At 40.0% G+C, this 21,489-nt stretch overlaps 1 long non-coding RNA gene across 1 annotated transcript; it reads left to right on the top strand.

The window, feature by feature from the left end:
• The first annotated feature begins 5,865 nt into the window (after positions 1-5,865).
• On the top strand, positions 5,866-19,866 carry LOC113611751 (uncharacterized). Its single transcript, XR_003429576.1, has 3 exons — positions 5,866-6,567; positions 13,655-13,721; positions 17,737-19,866. It is a non-coding gene; the product is annotated as an uncharacterized LOC113611751 (long non-coding RNA).
• The last annotated feature ends 1,623 nt before the right edge of the window (positions 19,867-21,489 follow it).

The following is a 21,489-nucleotide window of genomic DNA, read 5'->3' as shown; positions in this document are numbered from 1 at the left end:
AAGATTAACAAAGAATATCTTCAAAGAAATGGGATCAACCTCCTCCTTTACCTAGAACATTTAAAAAAATAGGCCACTAACAATCCAAATCATGGTGAATGGATAAACACAATGTGGTATACCCGTATAACACATCACTTCTTAGCAATAAGGAGGAACCACCACCGATACGTGCAACAACATGCACGGATCTCAAAAACTCTATGCTGAGTGAAAGGAGCCAGGAACAAAAGACTATATGGTGTACGATTCTATTCATGTGAAATTTCTACAAAAGGCAAATCTGTGAAGACAGAAAGTAGATGAGTGTTTGCCCAGGGCTAGAGGTGGGAGTGGGCACTGATTTCACACGGCACAACATTTCTATTTGAAGTAAGGAAACTGTCCTAAAACTGGATTGTGGTGATGGTTATGCAGCTATATAAATTAACTAAAAATTGTTAAACTGTATACCTTTAATGGGGAATTATATGATATGGAATTTATGTCTCAATGAAGCTGCTAAGTGTGAGAAAAAATGAAGCCAGACAAAAAAAATCACTGAAAAGCTCTTTTGCCAACTTAGGAAATGGATGGAAAAGAATAGTAGGGATTCCACAGCTCTCTGCTGATTTAGATTTGAGGTGTGCATCAGGCTTAAAATCTTTTTTCCTTTTCATTTAACTACTCTGTCTTCTTGCCCTTGGAGAGGAGGAAATGGCACAGAATCCTCCTTCTGCTAAAGACAGTGGAAGCAGGAAAGCATAGCGAGAGGAACGTGTTGGGCTCCCCTGAGCTGCCTCACCTCCACGTAACCTCTTCCACTCTCGGGCCCGGCAGTGTCTTCAGCTCCTCTTTTAGCTGTGACTTTAGTCATCCGAGCACCGAGCACAAAGACCTAAATATCAGTGCAAGCAAGTTCAACCTACACACTTCAGCTCCAGTCTCTTAAAGACCCTTGTGCTTCCTTGAGAGACAGTCCTGAAGGGGCAGCCCTGAACCAGGACATGAGATGGGGGCCTGGCCAGCCTGAGGAAGTGCTTTGCTCGCCAGTTGCTGCTGTGACTGTGCGAGTCAAGGAAGTCCAGATCACTGAGAAAAAGTCAGGCCCACCAGGATGGAGAAGGGAATAGAAATAAAGGAAGAGTAGAATAGAAAACCTCCTCATGACAATAGCTCGCATCTCTCTGTACTTTTTTATACTTTGCAGACCTCGTTCACATTATCTTACTTAACCCTCACAAACTCTAGGCAAGATTGCCATTAATATCCCCAGGAAACTGAGGGAAAGAAGTAAGAGAATCAGTGACAGAGCTGGGGACTCAAAGTCAGTCCTTTTGACAAGTACCATATGATATCAAGTCTATGTGGAATCTAAAATATGACACAAATGAACTTATCTACAAAACAGAAACAGACTCACAGACATACAGAATAGGCTTCTGGTTGCCAAGGAGGAGAAGGGGTGGGCGAGGGATGGATTGAGAGTTTGGAATTCGCAGATGGAAACATGTATAGAATGGATAAGCAACAAGGTCCTACTGTGTAGCCCCAGGAACTAAACTCAATATCCTGTGATAAACCATAATGAAAAAGAATATGTAAAAGAATATATATAACTGAATCACTTTGCTATATAACAGAAATTAACACAACGTTGTAAATCAACTATATTTCAATAAAATAAATTGAAAAAATTCAGCCCTTTGGAGTTTAATTAGGTATACTACGCTATACTATACTATATATGTTTATATATATACCTATGTGGTACATGTACTATATATGTGTACGTATATATGTATATACATATCTAAGTGTGTGTATATGTATAGATTGATCTATCTGTATCTATCTATTGATCTATCATATATATGTGTGTATTAGGCCTTGTTTTAAGCCTCTTACATTGAGTCTTCCCTACTACTCTGTGAAGCTGGTACAGATGAGGAAACTGAGGCACAGAGAGATTACTTTGCCTAAGGTCACACGGTGCCCAAGTGGCAGAGCTGTGATTTGAACCTATACCCTAAAGTGTGCTTTTCATGACACCATGCTGCCTGCCTCCAGACCCGCCATGTTGGTGAGTTTTGGATTTGATTTCTGGGTACAGAGTGCGCTCAAATCCTGGCTCTCATCGCTCCAGCCTGTCATGCCTGCATTGCCTTCATCTGCAAGGACTTTGCTTCCTGCTATCATAGCAGCTCTCCTACAGTCAGTCTCCTAAACGCTTAGCAGTTTGTCTCACTCCCAGGCTTGGCTTCTGTTTCTGCTGCTGCCAGGATCATGGTACGGTCCCAGGAGGAACTGGAAATGCATGTGGATTTTACAAGCCTATGGATTTTTGAAGAGAGATGAGTGTTGATTTACTAGCTTCTCTGCGTGTTGAAATGGTCTTCTGAAAACTTTTACGGATATATTCACATGGAAGTCTCCCAACTAAAGAATGTACTGTAAAGAAATTTGCTGCCAATATTGTTTCGTTGCAAAGTGACATTGAATCAGGTCTGAGTAAATATTGATGATTTCTTTTGAAATGTGACAGACTCATGACATGGTAATTAATTTTACTGTAGGCCGAATTCAGAATGACTTCAGTGATATATGAGTAGGTGTGTAAAATGTTTATAGGGCTTTCAAAAGTAAGCCCAAGGCTTAAATGAAACCTTAACCAGACAACCGAGGAAGAATAAAATTGCAATTCTAATTTGGCTGGTAGAATTTCTGTGAGAAGCAAGGCGTTTTAGTGATTGATATTCATTGCAGAGAATCAGCACATCATGTATTTTACGTACTGTTAGACTAGTTGGAAACTTCAAATACACTTACTTTTCAAGAAATGCATGCATTGAGCAATGGTTAAAAAAGAAAGGCTAAGTTTAGAAAATTGTCTTTGGTTTACGGCAAAAGCTGCAAGGAACACACATTTCATAGTTCTGTGCAGTAGGCTAAAGGGCAGTGGCTCCACCGAGGCCTCCAATTTTGGGTGTTTCTTTTTCTCACCCCACATTGAATCTGTCAGAAAATCCTGCATTTTCTGCCTTAAAAAGGTATCCAGAATCTGGCTACTTCTCACCACCTCCACCTCTCATTACCACACGTCCAAGCCCCATCATCTCTCACCTGGGTTACTGTAACATCCCCCTCCCTGGTGTCCCCCCTTCCCCACGGAATCCATGACTGACCTGGCAGCAGCACGATCGGGTTAGAGCGTAAGTGAGTTCACGTCACTCTTCTGTCTCCACTGGCTTCCGGGCTCACTCAGACTCTAAGCCAATAAGTTCAGAGCCTACAGGCCCTGCTGGATACGGCTCCTTCCTTGCTTCCTGTTGTACTTCCCGCTGCTCACTCCTCCCTGTCACAGGCACCCTCCTGTCTCAGGTCTGCAGCTTTGGTCCCTCTATCTGGCGAACTCTTCTTCCTGTATCCTCCTGGCTGCATCCTCTCCTCCTCCAGGTTTTGTGCAGGTCGTCTTCCCAGTGAAACTTCACGTTACCACCCTTTTAACATGTGCAACCTGCCCCCACCCCGCCAAACTCCCCGTCCCCCTTGTATGCTTTACTCTGTACATTAGCACTTATCACTATCTGACGTTATACATTTTAGTTATTTATTTTATCTAGAATGTAAGCTCCATGAGGTCAGGAATTTGGGTCTGTTTTGTTCACTATTGTATACTCCATATCTACAGTAATGCCAGGTATATCGTAGGCATAAGAGAAAACACATAACTTACGGAATGGATGGATGGATGGATGGATGGATGGAAAGGAATTTTCATCACTGCTGTGTAAGGGATAGGGGTTCTGAAAAAGGAGCCAAATGCTTAGTGAATGTTCTAGAAAGGACCATTGAAGGGGTGTGGAGACCTCTGGAATCTCAGTGTACGAGCTGCTGAATAATGGGTCAGTGGTTAGACTATTTCTATGGAATAATAGCAAATGTAGCAGCACCAAATGAACTAACTAGAAAGGATGTTATAAAGCTGATTCTAGAATCGGGGATGCAAGTGTAGAGAGAATAAAACTATACATCTTACACCTTACCTGAGTAACATGCAATCTAATTTAAAAACAGCTTTCTAAGTACAGAGCCCAGTTTCTTGTGCAACCCACAGAATGGTAAGAGGGCCTGTGCATGCTCGGGACTCGGTATTTCTAAGGAGATTAGTTTCTACAATGGAAACAGAGGAATTCAAAACCATAAATTAATGTACTCTTTTGCAGTGTACAAAATACTTTGAAAAATATCAATAAAATTGCTCACTGATTGAGCAATTCTATAATCTTACACAATAATATGTATATTTATTGAGAAATTACCCTGTGCTAAGTGCTTTACTTCTAGCATCTCTCTTGATCCTTACAGGTTATTATAATTATCCCCAAGAGTGTATTCACTCAACAACATTTATGGAGCACCTCCTATGCCAGGCACCATGCTAGGCACCGAGGCTGCGAAACTGTATTGGTTCTGCCTCAAGGAACCTGCAGTCCTGTGAAGGAGAAAAATGCAAAACCATGAACTATTGCAGCCAATGGTGGTATGCGTTGTGGAGCAGGATGAGGCATAACTACATCACAAGACCTGTGGGAAAAAGGAACAGTAGCTTAAAAAAAAATCCCATTATCCCCTTCCTCAATATGTATGGTTGTTTGTTAATTTCCTTTTTTGTCTTATGAATTGACTCTTCCAGGGAAGTCAATTAATCTATAACCACTATTTTTATTTACAATGCCCAGAAATTGGATTAGTGGCTGTCCTGTGGCTAAGGGTGAGGGAGAGCTGATGGAAAACCTTGCGTATCTCTTCCTTTCCCTTCTAGAGGCTTTCCAAAGAAGTCTTTGTTACCATGATGCAAGGTTTGAGGTCTCTTTATAGGTGACCTGACTCAGAGAGGGATCAAAACCCCACCAACCTACCCACAGACATGGACTCCAATAGCACCTAAATCTAGGAGGACATGGCCCTGGTATCCCAGAGTGGGGACTGGGCAGCTCAGGAAGGGCAAAATGTTCTATAGGGGATACAGGAAGAAAATATTGGAATGTTTGCATATATCTTAACTAAAAATAAGAGTCAAGCTTTAATTTCATTTACTACACAGAGTGATCCATACATGCTTGTTTGGTCTGTATGTCTGTTGGTCCCATGTCACACAGAACGTAAGGGGTCTCCTGAGGCACACTGAGTGTCACATGTACACATGTGCAGGAACACACACACAGGCTGATGGTTGTATCTTCCTTCACTCATCTGCTTTCAGAGTATTATAATATCCTCTTTTGCACTCCTTGTGAGGATATACGGATTGCACTGTTTTGTTTTAATTAAATGAACCCTCACAAGATGGAGGAGTAGCTTAAGAACCCTGCAAAGAAAGAAAGAGTGTGTTGAAGATAACACAAATCCAAGTAAACAACAAGAAAATGGCACTGTCCCTAATCTGATATATGCTTACTATCAGATATATTATGAAGTGAGAAACAAAGACCATTTAATCAGATCAGACAATAAGTTGGCAAAAACAAATTTAGAAATTATCAAGAGGACAGTGCCTTTTTCTCCACTGGTGTTTACGGTAAGCCACACTCTAAGTGTATATTAAGCCTTGAGATATTAGCAAATGATAGAGGTACACTTACCTATAACTTATAGATAAATAAATATAGTACTTATATTAGGTACATGTACAAATATTTTTACTGCTGAAGTTGTGTGATTGAAAAAAATTGAAGGCCACTGTATTAGGGAACTAGGCTTGCTTTAAGAAATCCTGGCCCTTTAAGATAACGTTCTCTGTCACCTGGGCAGAAACAGATGGCTGGTCTGTGTGGACCCGAGATCAAGGACTTGTTGCTTATTTACTTACAAGCTGCATTTTTAAACAACGCTATCTGCATGCTGGTATTCCGTGAAGAAGCTCCCTGTGTGCTGTGAGCCTTTGGAAAAATAATTCCATATTTTATAACAAATAACCATTGAAAACTGTACAGTAATGGGAAATACTGAAGTGTAGTTTTATATAATTTTGTCTTCATCTTGTGAGATTTAGTTTATATTTTTAAAGTCTCCTGTCTCCTATATGTGTTATTTTTGTTTGTATCTTTTCTTAGTCTGACAATGATTTTTCTTTCTGGGGAAGAAAATTTACATAACCGCTCCATATGTAAAACAGTGTTGCTTGGTGAGTCATGGTCACAAAAAGTTCCTTTGGAACATGTGACTGAATCTCTGCCTCAGCCAGTTTTTTTTTTTTTTTTTTTCCTATGGCCTTCTTTGACACTCTAAGCCCAGAAGCTCCCCACTCGCCTGGCCCCTGCTCTATGAAGGCCACATCAGGTGTTACTGGCTTTCCCAGCTGCCTCCTGGCCCTTGAGGGTGAGAACAAACCTCTGGGGACAGGGCAAGAGGTCACCCTTTGAGCCATCCCTGGACCTCGTGAAGCAGGTGCCACTTAATTCTAGGAGTTGGAAGGGAGAGATGCACCAGTCTCCTGCCTCAGCCCCGGAATCCTGATCAGGGTGTGATGCGTTGCTACCAGTCTGCTCAAGAAGCATCTTTCCATGGGAGGTGGGGAGTTCAGTGGTGAGTCACTCAAATTAGTCTCTGCTGTTTGGGCACGTTACTTAGGATTAAGTATTGTCAGTTTGTTTATTTATAAGTTGTTTGTTTATTTATAAGTATTGTCAGTTTATTGACATTGTATGTCAGTTTTCTCATCTTTAAAATGGGAATAATAATGCCTATTTCATGGACTTGTGAAAGATGAAATGAGAATGCATATAATGCATTTAGCCTGACGGATATAAGTTGTTAAAAATGTGCGTTACTGTCATCATTATCACGTATTATATAACCAGACTCAGCCTCCAGCTGAATAAGTGGTAGTGGGGGGAACTTCGTGACTGAAGTAGAATTAAACTCTGACCATACCTATTTAGAGGGATGACCATCTCTCACCCTGAAAATAATAGGATAACAGGATTTCATACTATTTCTCCCACTTAAAACAACCTAAATATAGTCTATAAAAATAGGCTTTGGGAGCAGATAGACTTGGATTCAGATACCAGCTCTGCCACTTACATGATCTTGGGCAAGTCACTTAGCCTCTGTGACAATCTGTACAGGGTTTTCATACAGTGATACTGAGTTTGAAAACATGATGTAAGCATGACATCCAGAAGACCGTCTGGCACTTAGTGGGATCCTCATATATTGTCCCTCTTCCCTTTCTTAATAGCCATTAAATAAATCAAGTAATAAATACTTATACTATGAAAAATGAGGATATCTTTATTGTTCAGGGTCTTGAGGCCCATTGTGATACTGTGACATAAGAAGAAATAGACATTTGGTTTTTGTCCCTGGTAGAGTGTTTCCTTGGGTTCTGTGAGCCATTATAGCAAATTATCGAATCCCAGGAGGGGGGTTGTGGGAAGCCCTGATCTGTAGGCAAGTTAGGCAGAAGTGTGGGTAACCTGGGGACACACTTCTTGCAACTGGTATCTGAAGTGGAGAATAGTCTTGTGGGACTGAGCCCTTAACCTGCGGGGTCTGCACTAACTCTGGTAGTTAATATCAGAACTGAGTTAAATTGCAGGGCACCCAGTTGGTATCTGCAGAAAATTGGAGAATTGCCGGGTGTGAAAAACCCTCACATTTGGTGTTGGAAGTATTGTGAGTAGAGAAACAGTTTTCATTTACCCGTTAGGAATCTCCAATCAGATGGAGACACTTGTAGACATTGATAGAAGAATAAGCATTTACTGAACCCTACTATGTGCCATGCACTGGTTAGGCATTTTGTAATTTCATGTATTCTTTAAAACTCTGTGAGGAACATGTTAATAACACAACTTTATGGATGAGAGAACTGAAGTTTAGAGAATTTAAGACCTTGTCCCAAGTCAATCTGGTGGTGAAATTCCACGCTGTTCCTACCTCCTGCTTCCCTGCATCGCTCCAGATCTCTGGACCAACAGCTACTACATCTCTAAAGGAGAACACCCCTCTAGTTACAGGCATTGGTGGTTAAACCAGAACCAGCATGATAAAGTGGTCGTTTGGAACTCTACAAGCCTAGAGGACACCTCATGTCAGCGGCATAACCCTGGGGGCCTTGGGTAAGAAGAATATGTCTAAATTTCCCCAGCCCCCAATCACAATAACTTCCAAGACACAGTCACCCAGCCAAAGCTTCTATCTAGCTCTCTTATTACCAACCCAGTGATGACCCTGTCTATTTGATCCTTTAGTGGTGGAATTTGGGGCCAGTTCTCTTACTAGGGCACAGAATCTTGCTGTCAGGACCAGAGACAGCAGTTCTCTGGGATTTCATTGACGAAGTTCAGTTGGTAATCCAGGGCAGACTTTGCCAAGAAGAAAGATGGAGAGAGAAACTTCTGTAATGAACTCTAGCTATTAAATTTGACCACCCGCTGAAATCAATATCCCCTCAAGTTAATCCCAGACTGCCTAAATCAGTTACAGTCAACTATCATTTACGTCACACAGCAGCCACTGGGAGGTACAGAGAAGCAGGGTGCGGGGAAGGTAATGAGCACAGGCCCACATCAGGACCCAAGCAGATCATTTCTACACTCCTGGGACTGTTGCAGGATGAAATTCCCAGCCTTCTTTTTAAAAATGAAAATACCCTTTTCTTCTGATTTTAAAATAATGCATGCATATTATGATTGTTTTTGTTTTAAAATCAGACAATAAGAAATGTTTAAAAAAACAAAAATTTACAAAAACAAATGAAAATCTCACCCTTACTCCTGCCAACTAGTAATAACATTCTGTAAATCCTTCCACACATTTTTTTGGTTCGTATACCTCTAGCCTCCCCCTCCCATAATTGTTTTAAAAACAGGACTGTACTGTGATTTTATTTTATCACTTCTAACATATCATAAGTATCCACCCAAAGAATACAGATCTCTGTTGCTGTTTTAATGGATTTATGATATCCATTATAGAGATGTACTATAATTTGCTTAGCTATTCCTCTCTTAAATGGTTTCCAGTACCATGATGATAAATAAAGCTGCAACAAACACACTGGTACATTTTTGGTAAATATTTTATGTTGTGTTCAGGTCATTAACCCTGAACTTAAAATTCCACAAGACTTCAGGAACCTCAACCTTACTTATGTGCACTCCCTTGATAAATTATGGCTAAAACATTCATTCACTCATTCATTCATTCAACAAACATTTATTGGGTGAACATGTTCCAGACACAGGCCTATGCTCTGTGGATATGCAGTGAGTAAAACAGACAAAAATCTCTGCCTTCAGAAAGCTCGCATTTCGAGGGATGAAATTAATGATAAACAAAATAAATGATCTTGTGTAACAAGGTGGCAAGTGTTAAAGAGAAAAATAAGCAAGAAAAGGGGAATTTCTTCTACAGTCATTCAGCATTTATTCTCTCTATCATCGTGCTATTCAGTTTAATTCAATAAACATCTGTCGAACCCCTACGTTATGTTCTAGGTTACTGTTCTAGGTATTGGGAATGGGGCATGTAGAGCTGAATGAAGTATGAGTCCTAGTGTAGAGAAGCTCACAATTATTTTCTTCCTTGTGACTTAACCATTTCATCTGTGTGTGTTTTGTCTTCACAACTAGATTAGAAAACCCTCAAGGGCAAGAGTCTGTGTTTTATACTTCTCTTGAGTTCTCCTGAGCTTTTAGCATAATGTTTCTTTTTAACAGAATTAATGGTTAATAAGTGCTTGTTATGTACTGTACTTGTGAAATAGAAATGGCGTTGGTCAGTTCAAACTGATATGGCTCCTGTGAGAAGGAGTATAAAGAGCTTTTTAATTTTTATTTCAAATTATTCTGATGCCATTAATGATATATAGAAGGCAAAACACATAGTAGACTTAGAGAAGATAGTAGAGCCCAGAATCAAATCGAAAATATTTTTCCACTTTTAATATAAACCATGTTTTCCAGAAAACACACACACACACACACACAAATAAATTGGGGAAAAAAAAAAAAGAAATGGTGCTGGTGGTTTTGAGAGATGACAAACTGGGTTCTGATGAACCAAGAAAGATTCAGGGTGAAAAAAAGGCACTGATTAACATCCAAGGTTAATGAGAAAGCTACCTATTTAGATCATGATGTTGGCATTAAAAAAAAAAAAAAAACTTGCTCTAAATCATGCATTAATTAAGTATAGTAATATAGATATGTTAATGTTAAATACAGTAATTTTAGCTCTCTTGTGCAAAGCTGGTTGAATAAGTAATACCATTTTTGAAAGAAAAACAAACCAAGCAGAGACACGTGCTGGGATTTCACCTGGCTCTGCGTGGCTTGTTTAAACTGCCCCCCACATCGGACTAATGCACACCAAACCCTGCCTGAAGGGGGCGCTCTAACACTCACTTGCAGTTCAAGGCCTTCGCTCTATAAAGTCCCTCAGTTCTTCCAACAGACCCTTGTTTTGTGCTCTTTCCCACTTCCTGGCTATCTTCTGGCTGTTTCATCTCTCATTAAAAAAAAGAAAAAAAAACTCTGCCATACAAAGTAGGTAACTCTGAAAGTATGAAGTGCTGCAGGATAAGACAGGCTTTATATCTATCATGATGGAATGCCTAATATTTGTCAGGGATTGTATCCTGCCAGCTACATATATTATTTCTAATTCTCAAAGCAACCTTGCAAAAGGAGCAATATTGTCCCCAAAAGGACTCTGAGGTTGAGAGAGGTCACAGTGTAAGTATGCACACTGCTCTCTGTAGCTGCCTTTATTTGTCTGTTTACTTATTATTAGTACCATCATATTATTGTCATAGTTGATGTCATTCTGGCAGAAGTAGTATAATTTTAAAATATTTCTCTTTAAATTTAACACTCATTTCTCCCCCATGGCTTCTCTCAACAAAGACTCTGCCCATCCAGGCTTGGAGGGTTTCAGTGAGAACCTGTAGGCTCTTTCTGGTATTTTCTGGCCTAGCCCTTTGAGCTGAGTAAGACCTGGAACAGGTGAAGCTCCCACAAGGCAGATCCCAGCTGCCTGCAGGACCAGGCAGGGCTTTTGACTCAATTCTCATCCTTTAAAAACATTTTTTTCCTACTTTATTGAGATTAATTGACATGTAACATTATGTAAGTTTAAGGCATACAATGTGATGATTTAATACACATATATATCGTGAAATGATTACCACAGTAAGGTTAGTTAACACCTTCATCATTTCACATAATTATCTTTTTGTGTGTGTGTGTGTGTGGTGAGAATATTTAAGATCTACTCTCTTAGCAACTTTCAAGTGTATAATAAAACAGTATTGTTATCTCTAATCACAATGTTGTGCATTAGATCTCCAGAACTTATTCATCTCATAACTGGAAGTTTATACCCTTTGACCAATATCTCCCCATTTCCCCCAACTCCCAGCCCCTGGCAACGACCATTCTACTCTCTCTTTCTATGAGTTTGGATTTTTTAGATTCCACATATAAGTGAGATCATACAGTATTTGTCTTTCTCTGTCTTATTTCACTTAACATAATGTCTTCAAGTTCCATACATGGTGGCACAAATGGCAGGATTGCCTTCTTTGTTGTTGAGCCATCCTTTCTGATTGCATTTCTCCTGGCACATCCCAGATGGAGAGTGATATAAAGCCCCCATCTGAAGAGTGATATAAAAACCTCAGAATGAAATGGACCTTTTCCCAGTGTTCACCACAGCACTTGGGGCCCAGTAGGTACATAATGATTTTTGAGTGGACAAATGACACTATTTACAGAAGTGTCTTACTAACTTTTGAAGCCTTTCTCACAGAATACAAACATAAATTTCAGAGTGGCTATTGTCTGGACTAACATGGAAAACTATGAAGACAAAATTATTGAGTCAAATCAGCAATGTGGCTGACTATGCCGAACTGAGGCCTAATCTAGGGGAGAATTCCTTTAAAAAATTAGCAAAAAGTTATTCTATTTAGTATAAAAACTTCTGCCATTTCCCTAGAGTCAATCATGGCATCAGGGAGACGTCAACCCTATATTTTTGACCTCTGTGATTCTATTATCAAATCCTTCTTTCTTAAAAAAATTTTAAAATTATGTAATACATATGTATTATAAAAATAGTAGAAAATACTGACAAGTATGAAGAAGAATTGTACATCACCAATAATTCCACCACCCATAAATAATCACAACTAACATTTTGGTGTATTTCCTTCTCCCATTTTTCCATGCATGTAATGTATATGCATTACAACAATGAAAACACACACAAAGTTTTGCATCCTGCTTTTTTCACTTATAATAATACAGTATTTCCCCATATCATTAAATATCCTTAAAATCTTGATTTTAGTGGATGTAGAATATCTTATTGTATTTTTTTATTTTATCGCATAATTTATTATGGACTTCGTCAGGCATCGTTCTGACTCTTTGACTGGATAAAGGCCCCACAATGGATAGCTTAGTGTGTAGTTACTGTACACACCCACGGTTACTTCCTTTTGATGTTCTTCTCATTTTTAAACTCCACACTCAGCTATTTCTAAGGCAATAATTTTTAACCAGTGAGACATGGCCCCTCGGATGGGATGGCAAAGAGCAGGATGCATATAATTTGAAAAGCCTTACTTGAAATTTCCATTGCATTATTTTTTTATTAAGATATTTAACTGTTTGGAAATTATATAACAAAATGTGGGATTTTATTTTTCTAATGGGGGAATGGGTTAAAAATGCACATTCATTCAAAAATACCTATTGAACACTTACTGCATGTGAGGCCCTGTGCTAGACCCTGGGGATCGAGCCATGACGAAGACAGACAGGCTGAGAATACATACTACGGTTTGCATAGAACACTTTTAAAGCCTCTAATGGCCTGTACAGATCATTTCTTTTTTCTTTGTCAATGCTGTTTGGAGCAAATCAGATTTGTGCTGAGATTAAAAGGGACTCTATATGTTCAGTGCCTGGCAGAGTGCCTGGAATACAGTAAGTAGGTCTTCAGTAACTGCAACTGCCCTCCACCTTCCCATCCCCTCAAAACAAAGGTTTCATTCATGTTGGTGGTTGTGTTGAGTCTCACGACTCACTCTGAGACCCAGCATGCAGGGGATGGCTGCTGGCCAGAACTCTTCTCTACAAACAGAATCTTGGCATCATCAACACCAGACTCTTTCTAAGCTAAAACCAATATGACTTGGTTTGAAGGGTCAGTCATTTATAGACGTTGGGGTTCAATACTATCCTGTGATCCTGGGTGGTCGGGCTTCTGTGAAATGTTCTCTTTGAAATCATAATGGAAATGTGGGGGTCATTCAGTGTTACCTTTGCATTTTACATCACTATTAACTCTCCCTCAGAGTTGCTGATGCTCAGTTTCCCAAGATCATTTCTTGCCTTGGGAACAACTTCTCATAACCTTGAAAGAGATTTGGCCATTTGGGGGAAGATGGAAAGGTGATGTGATGGAAAAGGAGGATGTAAACTGTCCTCCTTTGATAGGCCAACTCTCCCCACTCCCCACAGAACTCAGGGGAGAAATACAAGATTATTGGGGAGAGTCAAGTTCTCATTGTGAATTTTTTTCTTTTCCTTCAGCATACAACCCATACATTTTCTCAGAAGGAATCTTGTCTCTTATGTACATTGTTTTTCAGTGTGGGTCTGCTGCAAACACAGCTGGAGCTGGATAGCCAGGCACCCCTGCAGAAGTTCACCCAGAAGGTTAGTGGCTTATTTTGTGAAAGTTCTAGTTGGTCCTGGTGACCCATAACTTCTTGAAGATATTGTCCTTAGAGACTGAAAGTTAAAAAAATCATTTTCTGGCCTCGATGAAGTGAAGCAAAGACATATGTTTAGAGAGGCTGTTGAACTCAGAGCCGGGTTATAAGTAAGGAAAAATGTTATCTACCTCTTCTTACCTCCTCTATTACCCTTGGTATTCTAGATATATTTGTTTCTCTTTCTTCAGGGCATTTAAAAAAAAATCTTTTTGAAATCCCATCATAATACCATGTTTCCTAAAGTAAATCTAACCTAGCATGAAGAAATTATTAACAAAGTTTCTTTTATCCACATTAAAGAGTATTTAAAACATTGATCTTCTGACCACCCTTGATAAATCATGGCCATCTGATAAGTCTCCCAGGTGGACTTACTACTAGTTGAATACATGATATACTCTGTACTTCAATAGAGCAAGTTTGGACAGACACAGAGCTGTAATGGAAAATGAAGCAGAGGGATTTATATGCCTAATTAAAGTAGCAAACTCTCAAATCCAGACCCATAAATTGACTTGTAGAGTTCTGATTGCTGGAAGAGTTGCAAATAAAAGCAGTTTGAGGTGAGAGATCATTTTTCTGGAAGCAGGTGAGCCCAGTGATTTAAAAATTGAAAGCTTTTACTCTTAGTAATTTTACTTACAACGAGAGTGTAAATTTTATCTGAATTATAACTATATATAAATCTGATTTATGAAAATCTGTCAAAAGAATCCTAGACTCTAAGAATCAGTGGCAGCTATAGCTTGAGAATCATAGGATTATTTAGCTAATAAACTCTAAAGTATATAAGACGTAGAATTTAAAATTTGTTGTGTTTGGATAAAGTTATATATAAATAAAAAAAGGAATCTGGAAAAATAGTGGACCTCAAACAAGAGTAACAATTTGCATTCACTGGTGTCATCCGCACAAGGCCATAATACATTTGTTTTCTCTTTCATTTTGTGGTTCTGAAAACATTTTTCTGATTGATAGCTGGTTATCATGTCCTGTGTTGCTCCATTTTATTATCATTTGGGTCCTTTCAAAGGATAAAAGTGCTTTTTAATCACATCGGTAACATAAACCATAATGACATATTTTTTTCCTTCACAAATGCGTAAAGACTGTGAGTACCTTACTATCCTGTGAGCTCCTTTCGGACAGAACCATGCCATTCTGCCCTGGGTGCCCAGCTCCGAGTTCAGTGTGTGGCTCCGTAAACATGAGTTCACCCTCCTACACTGTTGGTGGGAATGTAAGTTAGTGCAACCACTATGGAGAAGACTATGGAAGTTCCTCAAAGAACTAAAAATAAGAGTTGCTGTATAATCCAGCAATCCTTCTGCTGGGCATCTATCCAGACAAAACTATAATGCAAAAAGATACACAGATCCCTACATTCATAGCAGCACTACTCACAATAGCCAAGACACGGAAACAATGTAAATGTCCATCGACAGATGAATGGATAAAGAAGATGTGGCACATATATACAATGGAATATTAGCCGTAAAAAGAATGAAATAATGCCATTTGCAGCAACATGGATGGACCCTGGAGATTATCATACTAAGTGAAGTCAGTCAGACAGAGAAAGAAAATATCATATGATATCCCTTATATGTGGAATCTAAAATATTACACAAATAAACTTATCTATGAAAACCGAAACAGACTCACAAACACAGAGAACAGAGCTGTGGTTGCCAAGGGGGATGAAGTGGGCCTTTGGGGTTGGCAGATGTGAGCTATTATATATAGGATGAATAAACAACAAGGTCCTAATGTATAGCACAGGGAACTATATTCAATATCTTGTGATAAACCATAATGGAAAAGAATATAAAAAAGAATGTATATATATGTGTAACTGAATCACTTTGCTGTACAGCAGAAATTAACACATTGTAAATCAACTATACTTCAATAAAAAATAAAATAAAATAAAAACACGAGTTCACATGAATTAAGGGAACCAGAACATCCTGGGCATTCCTTGGTCATCCCTGAGCCTGAGGAAAGCAATCGATTGGGTTGTCCTGTCAGGTGGGAAGTATCAGAAACCGTGCTGGGGACAGTTGTGGAATTTGGAGGTTTCGGATCTTCAGTACCACAAGGGCCTCATTTTTTGTAAAGTGAGAAAGAGATTTGGAAACAGAGAACCTGAATAGACAAAAATGTAGAACACAGGAAAAATTCCTAGACAGTCGATAAACTTGGTGGCAGAAAAGAAATGTGATCCTTCCCATATAGCAGAAAGTCTTCAGCTGGTCTCCTTCAAGGTTGAGCAACTCCCTGACTGCCGGAGGGAAGAAGGATAACTGGGGGGAGCTAATGGGCTCCCTATTATCAGCTGTAAACTAAACACGTATTTGCTTCCATAAATATTTGGCACGTAGTAAGCAGGGAATAATGATCGGGTCCAAATTACTCATCTGTTCCTCTGTAAGTGGCAAAGTTGGCATCAGCTGATGCAGTCAGTGAGAATCAGGTCTGATACAATCAGCAGGGGACACACCCTTGGTGACTGCAACAAAAAGTTCAAGGTGGCTTGTTTGGGATGAAAAGAATCCACTTGAGGTTGTCTTCTTGCCCTTCAGCACTGTCCCCTCTGTAGTTAGCCCTCAGACCAGCTCCCAGCCCTGCCACCTGCAGCTCTTTAAACAGCCCTCCTCCTCCGCAGGACCTCATAGCTACCTCTCATCACCCTGGCAATTGCAATGAGAACCCATGAATCACTTGCCGGGGTACGCCACAGCCTTTACCAGAGCGCCCTGGGCAACCCCACTTTCTTTTTCTCGAATATTCCAGTCTGTCCTGTTAATACACTAGTTCCATACTCTAGACAGGCTTGGATTTGAATTTGCAAGACAAGTTGAAGAAGATATCGAAGCTCTTTAAGACTCAACATCCTCATCTCTAAAATGTGGGGTGACCACCCATCATGGGTTTGCCTAGGATGCAGGACTTTTAGTGTCAAAACCAAGAATGTCCCAAACAAACCAGGATGAGTTGGTCATCTTACTAAAACAGGAATAATAACACCTCATTTCTTGTGTAGATGAAATGTAATATTGTTTGCAGAGTATCTGTCAGGAGTAAGTATTCAATACAGGCCAGCCTCTTACTTTCCTTAATCAATTAAAAGTATTTGTGAAATAAGGGTTTGTGGAATACCTGCGAGGTACCCCTCTAGGCACCAGGGGGCTGTGATCAAGTGAGGTCTGAAACACAATTTCTATCTTCAAGGTGCTCACAATCAGGTTGGAGATATAACATTAATGCATATGAAATTGATATTTTATTTACTTATGCTCTGTTCCTTTCCCAAAAAAGACTGGAGGAAGCTCAGAATAAATGATACAGATACATGAAAATAAGAGTTGAAGGACGACAGCCACATAATTAGAGAGACAGTGGTGGAACAATTATACTAGAAACCCAAGGCTAAGGAAAGCTATTCCGACTGAATCCAAAACAGCCAGGAACAAAACAAGAATAACACAGAGCAGACTGAATTAAACAGTAAATTATATGGTATCAGTTTCAGAAGTTCAAGGTAGTGGTCTAAAAGTTCAAGGTGGAGTTCAGTGATGATTTCCCTCAAACCAGCTGCAGTGATTATGGGCAGGATGCCCCCTGCATGCCTCCGTTTCCTCTCAAAAACAGGGAGAATGCTTCTCGTGACAAGACATCAACTATCGATAATGCATGTGTGTTTCCAAACTCTCCCCTTCTCCTGCCCACTAGGGAGGCTGTGTTGCCCAAGTTTCTCCCAGGGCACAGGAAAAAGAGCAAAGGCCTGGGGGCAGAGTTTAGAAGAAATTTTTTCTCAAGAATTTAGGAGAAGAGAGAAGAGAGGGAAGGCTGTGGTGGGTGAGGGAAATAGATGAAAGGATTTTTAGGAAGTGTTGTCCAGAGTCATATATTCCCTTTACGGTGCTTGAGTAATTTTGGAAATTTCTTTTTAGCTGGCAGACTGTCATTCTTTGATCCCAGCCCCACTCTGAGACATGAGCTGATGGGTGAATGAAGGAGAAGGCACTTTGCAAAGGCCACGTTTGAAGCTGGATCTGAATCCTCTCCTAGCAGCTCAGACCCTCTGCTTTTGCTCTTCAGTCAAAAAGGAAAAATGCAAAAGACTTGGACAATTGGGATTCTGGCTCATTGGTTTCATAGTTGTACATCTTTGGACAAGTTACTTACCCTGTCAAATACTCAAATTCCTCATCTGTAAAATGGATTATTTGAAGAGAAATAAGATAATGTATTTGCATATAAAGCCCTTAGCACAGTGCCAGGCCCTCAGTAAATGTCAGCTCCCTTCTTTCCTTCCCCTTTTGCAATCCCATCTTTTTATAATGAGAATTGACAGTAGGTGGGAAATTCATTCCTCCTGGACCAGCCCTACGCAAAGCTGAAAGTCCCATGTCTCTCTCCTACCTAACTCTTCATCCAGTTACTCCCCATACCTCCCAGGTACACCCACCTAGGAGTCTACTTATCCAGAGATCTGCCTTTCCTATGTCTGTCCCTTGGGTTTGCAATTGCTCCTTCAGGGCAGTGACCACAGCTTTCTGACTTGATGGGTAGCGTAGAGCACAAAATCAGACAGATGCTGTAACAGAACAAACCCTTCTATTGCTCTGCCATTGTTTTACAACTCTCATCTTTCCTCTACTTCCTTCCCATGGTCTGGATCTAACACCTAGAATGGCTCCAGTTCTGAAGCTGAACACCCAACTTTCTTTCTGATAACAGCATCCCACCCTTGCAGCTCATTCACTCCCTTAACACACACTTTCAACCCCAGTGTGACCTCTGGTTCCAGAACTGCTCATTTGGCCCCCAACTCTTTTCTCCCTTTGGCTCTACTTCTTTTCTTACCATGATCCATCACTTCAGTTGTTCTCTCACCATTTCCCTTTACCTTCGTACCCCATGGCTGTCCATCTACTCCAGAACAGTCAGCCCTGGATCAATCCAGCCACTTACACTCAGACCAATGAGCTCTGCTAAGGAAAATCGCATCACCATACAAATTCACACTTTCCAACCTCCCAGGGCTCAGTGCTGCTGGAAATCCTCCATGTGTCTTAGTGTTTCTCCCATCTCCTTAGCAACTACTCCACATTCCACTTTTTTTCCTTAAATCTACCCTTCCATCTTCCTCTGTCTCCTCAATGACCTTGCCCCTTAGTTCTACGGTGGGAACTGAGGGCTTCTTTCAAGGTCTTCCTTGCACCCTTTAGCTGCTCAGAGATTTCAGCCTGGACCATCCTTTTCCTCTTCCTAATTCCCTCAGTGGAAGATGATCTCACTCCATCAATCATCCCAGATTTCTTTATTAAATTTCAGATTGTTCCACTCAATTGGCCCTGTTCCTTCAGTGTGTAAATTTGCTCACTTTTTTCTCCTCAAAAAATTCCTGTCACCACATTACTTACCCTTATCCCCAGTTATTATATTATGGGTCAGGAGTAAAAATGTTAATAAGTGAATATCCACAGACTCTTCCCTTAATCCACCCTCTAATGAGAGTTCTGTCATTGCCATCTTGGCCTTTCCTCTCCCTCCTTCCGCAGGGGAAGGATTGTCTTTGTCTTTCCTTCTGTTGCAGAATCTGGGCAATGAGGTAAGAGGGGACTAGAAGGAACTCAGAGTAGCTGAGTGGATCTGCATGGTAAACAGCTGTGCCAAAGATGAGGAGGAAGATAAGAGAACTTGCCTGAGTGGGATTTCCATAAGTATTTTAGGGGAAGAGATGGAGGTTTTAAAAAATGTAGGCTCTCAGGTACCACAGTAGACTCACTGAACCAGAATATGCATTTTTTTCTTCATGATATGGATTTAACAAGATTCCCTAGGTAATCTGTACATTAAGGTTTGAGAAGCACACAAATTAACTAAAAACAGACCATAGGTATAAATATGAAAACCTAAGAATATCAAACTTCTAGAAGAAAATATAGGGGAAACACTTATGACCTTGGGTTGGGCAAAGAGTTCTTAGGTATAACAAAAAACAGAGCAAACAAAAAACTATGATCCATAAAAAGAAAAAAATAGATAAATTGAACTTCACCAATATTAAAAACTTTTTTACACTTCCAAAGACATGGTTAAGAAAATGGAAAGACAAGCCACAGATTGGGAGAAAATATTTGCAAGTAACATATCTGATAAGAGACTTGTATCCAGAATATATAGAAAACTCTCAAAACTCAACAATAAAAACAATCCAAATTAAAAATGGGCAAAAGATTTGAATATACATTTCATTAAAGAAGATACATGAATGGCTAATAAGTGCATGAGAGCAAACTCAACATCATTAGTCGTCATGGAAATGCAAATTAAACCACAATGAGATACCACTACATACCCTCTAGAAGAGCTATAAGCAAAACAATTGAAAAGACCAAGTTTCATGCCAGTGGGAATATAAAGTGGCATAGCCACTGGAAAATAGTTTGGCAAATTCTTCAAAGGTTACATATAAACTTAAGATAGAGTCCAGAAATTACACTCCTAGGATTTTACTCAAGAGAAACAAAAGTGTGTATCTACACAAAGATATGTATATGATAATAGCTCATAGAGGCATTATACATAATAGCCGAAAACTTGAAACAGTTCAGTTCTCTATGAAGGCAGGAATGCATTAGCGGCAGTGACTCTAGAGGTCACTGTCATCAGTAGCCAATCAGGACAGGTGCACAGGTGTTTAGCACTTTCCAGCATGCCTTTGCTTCCTCCTCTCCATGTCCAGCACATGTCGCTAACTGCTAGCCTTACTGACCAATAGTGGCCCCAGGCCCACCACAAGACACTTGACTGGACCCATGGAAGCACCAAAGCTTCCCCTAGACCTACCCACGAGGCTCCCTTCATAAGTGGTTGGACGTGTCTGGCTTCTCAGATTGATTGAGTGACTCTTCCCCTGATCAGCCAATATCACTTTCAGGCCTTTACTTCCCCAGCTCCTTGCACAACTGTGCAAGGTCTTATTCCTATAATAAGTCCTTCGTCCCATAACACCAGTCACTCCGTTCCCCTGACTGAACACTGTTATTGGTGCCAAAAGTGGTTCCAGGGGAACAGAACCTTAAGGATAGGAATATGGAATTGGTTGACTGATCTGACTAGATTTAAAGGCTTAAAGACTCTGTTGCTAATGGTAAAGTGGACACTGGTAGTCCACGGCATTTAAGTGGCAAACTTACATGACCACCTGTAATCACCTACAATCAAGCTCCTAGGAAAAACAAGGCATTGAGTATTAAGTGGCTGCTTCCACAGAAGATTATAGTGCAAATAAAAATTGTAAAGAAGTTGGTTGCCCTTAAGTACACTGGAGAGCTTGGGTAAAGAAAACGATGAGCTCAATGCTCTATATGCCCAGATCCAAGTGATAAACCAGAAAGCCCTGAAAGAAACTTTGTCTTCTGTGGGTTCAAGGCCAAGATTTCTGAAATCCAAACCCAAGGTCTAATCTTGAAGGTGGCTGAATTACAAGGCAAAAAGAATTTACATCAGTGAATGTACTGAAAACCATTGAATCGTATGCTTTAAAGGGGTGGATCATACAGTATGTGAATTATTGGGTTGGCCAAATAGTTCATTCGTTTTTTTCCTTACGATGGCTCTAGAGGTAATTAGCTGTCTTTAACTTCATTGAAAAGTTTTGTTAGATTGGATTGTGACAGCTGTCACATCAGCGT

The sequence above is a fragment of the Aethalodelphis obliquidens genome, unplaced genomic scaffold (genome assembly GCF_003676395.1).
Source record: "Aethalodelphis obliquidens isolate GAN/ISIS:26980383/991018 unplaced genomic scaffold, ASM367639v1 scaffold70, whole genome shotgun sequence".
Lineage (NCBI taxonomy): Eukaryota > Metazoa > Chordata > Mammalia > Artiodactyla > Delphinidae > Aethalodelphis > Aethalodelphis obliquidens.
The sequence above is the reverse complement of the archived record's forward strand: the minus strand, read 5'-3'. Positions and strand labels throughout refer to the sequence as shown.